General features: G+C 36.9%; 1 protein-coding gene across 1 annotated transcript in view; it reads right to left on the reverse strand.

The window, feature by feature from the left end:
* LOC136026527 (non-homologous end-joining factor 1-like) overlaps window positions 1–38 on the reverse strand; it is a 40189-nt gene extending 40151 nt beyond the window's left edge. Inside the window, exon 1 of the mRNA XM_065703192.1 lies at window positions 17–38. The gene's annotated coding sequence lies outside the window, so the exon portion shown is untranslated. The remainder of the gene's footprint in view (window positions 1–16) is intronic.
* Between the last annotated feature and the right edge of the window lie 6328 nt (window positions 39–6366).

The following is a 6366-nucleotide window of genomic DNA, read 5'->3' on the forward strand; positions in this document are numbered from 1 at the left end:
TGAAATAATATCCTACCAGCAAGTCAAATTACAATTATTGCCAAGTACAAATTGAGAAAAGTGTTTTAAATCGTCCGATAAAACGTCCCTACTTTCTTTACTTTTGTTTCTTCTCGAATCTCTTTATGCTGAAAATACTTCCACCAATTTGCAAGTCTTGCATTAGCCCTTAGGATTCAAGTCACTGGATTACAAAACTTGAATATTTTGAGAAAACTTGAATTATTTTGAATAATCTCTGCTCAGCCAGGCTTTTTGCTGAAATTGAGAGGCTGTGATATTTGAGGCAATTTGAGAGTTTATTTTGAATATCTTTCTTGGGTAGTTTCAGGACATTACATTCAATTGGGCTATCCTTTTATTTTTAAAAGTGCAAAACCTGCAATATGGGGAGGAGGTTGTAAGCGATATTGATTAGGGGATCGATAAATTTTTCGCGTAACGAGAAATTCTTATCTGAAGGGATTCAATAATTTATTTTTTTATTGAATTTTGGAAGAAAAAAGAGAGAAATTAAGCTTATGATTATTTGTTCCATGGATATCTGAAAATCCTCCAGGAAAATATCTTTCTGTGGCAGGGGGAGGCGAATTTTACAGCTGGCTGGAATAAAATCTGACAAGCTTGCATAATTTTATTACCAGAAAAACCAACTAAAATACCAGAGTGGCAAGTAATAATTTAGGCATGCATAGATACAACTTTTCAAGCAAGTGCTTTTAAAACCAATACAGAATGGTAAATATCTATAAGAGATATATGATGTGAGGCATATACGGTTGTTTTTTTTTAGTCAAGCGGACGTCAACTATCCTTTGCTAAAGCCTAATATAAAAAAAAGAAAAAAGATCAATTTTAAGCATAGGACGGACCTCTCCCAATTCCAATCCAGTGAAACCAAAGGCATGAGTTAAAACTTTTTATCTACTATACTTTTTTTTAGATACAACCTGAAATGGTGAAATCATTTCAGGCACCTGTTCTCACCATCTGAAATGGTGAGAACAGTATTTCACCGATTTTCCACAGACAAAACCTAGCATGAACGGAAAAGAATTACAAAAACTAGCATCTAAGTCCAGCATAAAACGGACTAGAAAAGACGAAAGAAAACGGAATTCAAAAAACATATTAACAAAATTCGCATCTTCGTCTATTTTACCTGCTAAAAAACAAAGTAGATAATCAGTTTAGGATTCTCTTTAAAAATACAAATGTTAGGTTTTTACAGGGAACACGAGTTTAATTGAGCCTTTCAATCTACTACTGCAACTACTAACAACTCACCACAGCACCAACCCATCTGAGGTCAACGCAGCTAGGCACGCTCCTCCTCCATCTAAATCTATTCGAAGCCTTCGTCTTTACATACTCCCAGGAAGTTTCCATTTCCCTTAAATCTTCCTTTACGACATCCTCCCACCCCGATCGTGGACGACCTGCTTTCCGTTTAGCCCTAGACGGTTGGTTGAAAAGGACAGCCTTCGGTAATCTATCATTCTTCATCCACACAATGTGCCCTAGACATCTCAACCTTTCTCTAATTATAGAACTAGAAGGCAGAATTGAGCTACACTTTTCGTACAGCCTACTGCTTGAAATACGGTTCGTCAGCCAGGTACCCAGAACATTCTACTATTGATATGAAATATCACAATATTTGAACAAATGAATAATTTTAAAACCACAAACATGCTGGCTAACAATTTGATTCCAGAACCCCTAAGCCCAAAATAGGATATCACATCAATACAGCCAACGACATGAAACCCGGCCAACGAAGCTAAAGTAACTCCAATCAGAACCTAGGATTGAAAAAGAGTTAAAAATATTGGTGGCATAAAATTTGGCCTTTTATTCTACAGCTGTTTTGAAATGTTACAATAGATACACCGATATTTTAAAACAAAAAAAAGACAGGTCTAGGATTTCCAGAATCCCCTCGACCCAAAATAGGATTCACACCAACAAAGCCGACGACGTGAAAAATGGCTAGCGAAGAGAAATTCGACTTCTATCCAAACCTAGCACTAGAATGGACTTGAAAGTATTGGTAGACAACAATCGGGCCTTCAATTCTACAATTGATAAGAAATATTATAATAGATAAATATCTCGATAATTAATTATAAAATAAAACAGACTGGTTCAGAATTTGAACCAAAACCCCCTGGAGCCAAATGGGAATCAAATCAATAAAGCCGACTGAGGTACGGCTGAAGAAGCAAAACTAGACTCCTATTAGAACCTATTATTAAAATAAGGTTAAAACTACTGAAGATACCATAAGAATAACTGAAAGCTCTGAAGACAGAAATAAGAAACATGGCGGCAAGACCATAAATACAGAAAAAAAAATTATCTATGCTTAATTTAATATATTCGTTATTTGTATTTTCAACTTTCTTGTAAGCATTCTATTAAAAAAATTTGCTTTTCTTTATTGTTTGATGCGACCTTCAATAATTGGTGCTTGCTTGAAATAATTTATTTCAATATGTCACCTATCCTGAAAATAGAAGGGTTGGCCTAAGTTAATTCCCTCGCTAATTGTTCAACTTTTTTCAACTACGGTCGACTATTGAGACCTCCACCTCTTGCGAATGAGGGTGCATCCTTTAGAGTGATGGATCTTTGAGGGACATTTTTTTTTTCAGTAATGCATTAGGAAACCAAGTATTTATATATTTAATCAAACAGTTCGTGGTAACGAAATGTAGTAAGGAGCGACCCGGCTCAATAGCAAACGAAACTCTAAAAAACGGAATTTCGATGCTAAAAGATATATCAAAAGAACCGGATGTTTATGCTGATTTTAAATATTTAAGTTTCATCAGATTTAGTCTTTGTCATCAAAAGTTACGAGCCTGAGAAAATTTGCCTTATTTTGGAAAATAGGAGAAAACACCCCCTAAAAGTCATAAGATCTTAACGAAAATCACACCATCGCATTCAACGTATCAGAGAACCCTCTGGAAAAAATTTCAAGGTCCAATCTACAAAAATGTGGGATTTCGTATTTTTTGCCAGAAGACAAATCACGGGTGCGTGTTTATTTGTTTGTTTTTTTTCCCAGGAGTCATCGTATCGAAAAAGTGGTCCTAGAGTGTTACAAGGAGGGCACCTAGGCCCTCTCCCACGCTCATTTTTTCCCAAAGTCAACGAATTAAAATTTTGAGATAGCCATTTTGTTCCACATAGTCGAAAACCATAATAACTATGTCCTGAGAGATGACATACCACCCCCCCCCGCCACAGCCCCTGGGGGAGGGGCTGCAAGTTACAAACTTTGACCAATATTTACATACAGTAATGGTTATTGGGAAGTGTACCGTCGTTTTCAGGGGGAATTTTTGGTTTGGGTGTGGGATTCAGGGGAGGGGGCTATATGGGAGGATATTTCCTTGGAGGAATGTTTCATGGGGGAAGAGAAATTCAATGAACAGGGCGCAGGATTTTCTAGCATTACTGTTAAAAAAAAAAAAAAAACAATAAAATATAAACATGAAAAAGATTTTTTTCAATTGCAAGTAAGGAGAAGCATTAAAACTTAAAACGAAGAGAGATTATTGCGTATATGAGGGGTTCTAAAAATACTTTAGCATAAAGAGCGACGTATTTAGGAGGAGATAAATACTTCGCTCTTTATGCTAAATAATTTTTAGTAATTTCAACTATTTGTTCTACGGCCTTTCTGATTCAGGGGTCATTCTTAAAGAACAGGGACAAAACTTGAAGATTTAGTGTGAAGAGCGAGGTATTAACGAGGTGACAAACCCCCTCATATATATAATCAAAAATATAAGAATATAAAAGTTTATTACGTAAGTTAATTCTTAAGTTACGTATATTTTTTACTAATAAAACGTTCATTAAAAATTGAAAGTTCTAGTTGCCTTTTTAAGTAACCGAAAAATTGGAGGGCAACTAGGCCTCCTTCCCCATCCCTCATTTCTCAAAATCGTCTGATCAAAACTAAGAGAAAGCCATTTAGCCAAAAAAAGAATTAATATGCAAATTTCATTTTAATAATTTATGTACGGAGAGCCAAAATCAGACATGCATTAATTCAAAAACTTTCAGAAATTAAATAAAAAAACAAGGTTTTTGAAATGAAAGTAAGGAGCGACATTAAAACTTAAAACGAACAGAAATTACTCCGTATTAGAAGGGGCTTTTCCTCCTCAACATCCCGCTCCTTGCGCTAAAGTTTGATTCTTTCTGGCAACTGTACTTTTTAAAACAATAAAAAACTTTAGCGTTTAGCGTCCTTACTTTCATTTCAAAAAACTTGTTTTTTTATTTAATATACTTACAGAGCTAACCAAGAGTTATTGTCGAGTAAATTACGTGCCCACAAAACGATATTAAAAGACGAATTTTCTTCCCTGCAAAAACCTCAATGACATTTTTGTGCAGTCTCCGTGGACGTCGAACTGCTCTAAACCGCTCGATCTTTCTTTTACCGTCTCCCACCTCTTGTTCTTCAACGAGTCATTTTAAGCCCTAAAGTAGATGCAAAAGACTGAGCGTTGTCAAAAATAAGAGTGAAAGCAGGGGCAGCATCTAGTCACATTGTCATTGTTCTGAAAAGAACAGTATTTGCGTGTCTACAAGCGCTAATCAAGTCACAGTCAACTGACTGAAGTCTTGCACAAGGCAACGCCAGGCTGAAAAGTTCCTTTACAACATAGAGACACATAATAGACTAATACTGGTTCACGACATCCAGCATTTGCAGCAATTTTGCAGACATTTTTGCGTTACTGCTTCCCTCTAAAATTCTAGAGAACGCAAAAGTGGTTGATAGAGCTCAAACAGACGCATAACTGAATCATGGCACTCGCCCTATCTTGTTTCGCAGAATCCAATCAGGTTCTATTTTCACGGATTCGACAAGTTCGTTGATTTATTTTTTCTTTCAGGTTTCGGGTTCCAAGTCGCTAAGTACCCTAGAAATCATAGACTTGCGATAGAGTTACGAAGAAATGCTCATAAAGCTGGAACAGAAGAGATAGACAAAATGACAAGGTTGAGACTACGTGCGCTACAGTGGACATAAACTGCCTCCGGATAGTGGCCCGAACACCCTTTAGATGGCTGCTCATCGCTATCACACCACCATATCCCATGGATAACCATCTTGTTTAGGTCATATCCCAAGACTCTCAAGAAAATGCAGAATTGACGAAGCGAAACCTCCTCTCGTTAGATTCGTAACTGGAACAAAACCAAGAAAATACTGCCGAAGTTTTCAAGCAGAGATGTAGGGGAAATAATTTGCTGCTATATATTGGAAACATTTGCCGTTTCATCAGCAAGTACAGAAAAGCAAAGAATTGCGTTTACTTTCTCGATGAAGGACTGTTAGGGAATTTCTATGCAAGCGCCAATAATACTATTTGGGGAATTGGAGAAATACACGTTTCATTTGCAGCTGCAGAAAGAACATGATTTGCCAGACTTTCGAAATCATGCCATGCCCTTTGTCACAAAAGAGGTCGAAATGACCATCATTTTGAGACGGTTCTGGATCCGTGATTCAAATAAGACCAGAACCGTTTATACCCAACAGAGATAAAGTTATCTCAGTTTTCTTTTCAGTTTTGTGAAACAATGTTTGCTGGTAACTTGCGTAGCCTCCAATTGGATCATTTCAGTTTCTTCGCTGATAAAGTAGCCTAAGCGTTGTTGACTGCCTTTGCCAGCTGTTCCGGACGAAAAGAGAAGACAGAATCAACAACAAGCGTTGTTCTCAGAAGAAGAAAATGACATTTAGCTGAAAGGAATCAGCCCATCCAACAAAAACCTAGACTTCTTTTTCCCAGGTGCTTGGAAAAGTGTATGAAATATCTTGAGTCCTTCTTTAGCAGACGAAGTTTGGACACTCCTTCAAACAACGATAATTTAGAGATAAATCGTTCAATGCGTTTGGAACCGAAGAAGACTGTGTAATAGTGTGCTGTGAAGTGAATTAATCGAGTTGACTGGAACATGAATCAAGTTTAGAAACATCAGAAAACACTTCTGTGTTACTTAGGCCCACAGGGGTAGTTGAACAATCCACAGACGCCCAGCGATGTCACCATCAGAAAAATCTATTCTTGAATGTTTAGGTGCAAAATACAAAGTTATATTTTTGACACTCAGAAACTAAACTGACTGAACAAAATGTCTTACAACCACTTTGGTGTGACAATTTACGGATTCAGAATTACAAGCGGCGCAACGTATGGCCCATTGACAACAGTGGATTAGTGATTATCAAGGTTCCTCTAAGCGAAAATTTGTTTACATGCATTTTTGTTACTTTCTTACAAGCAGGACATTTTTTTTTAGGGGGGTGGGGAAGAGGTATTAAACCAG

Source organism: Artemia franciscana, chromosome 4, assembly GCF_032884065.1.
Source record: "Artemia franciscana chromosome 4, ASM3288406v1, whole genome shotgun sequence".
NCBI classification, from domain to species: Eukaryota; Metazoa; Arthropoda; class Branchiopoda; order Anostraca; family Artemiidae; genus Artemia; species Artemia franciscana.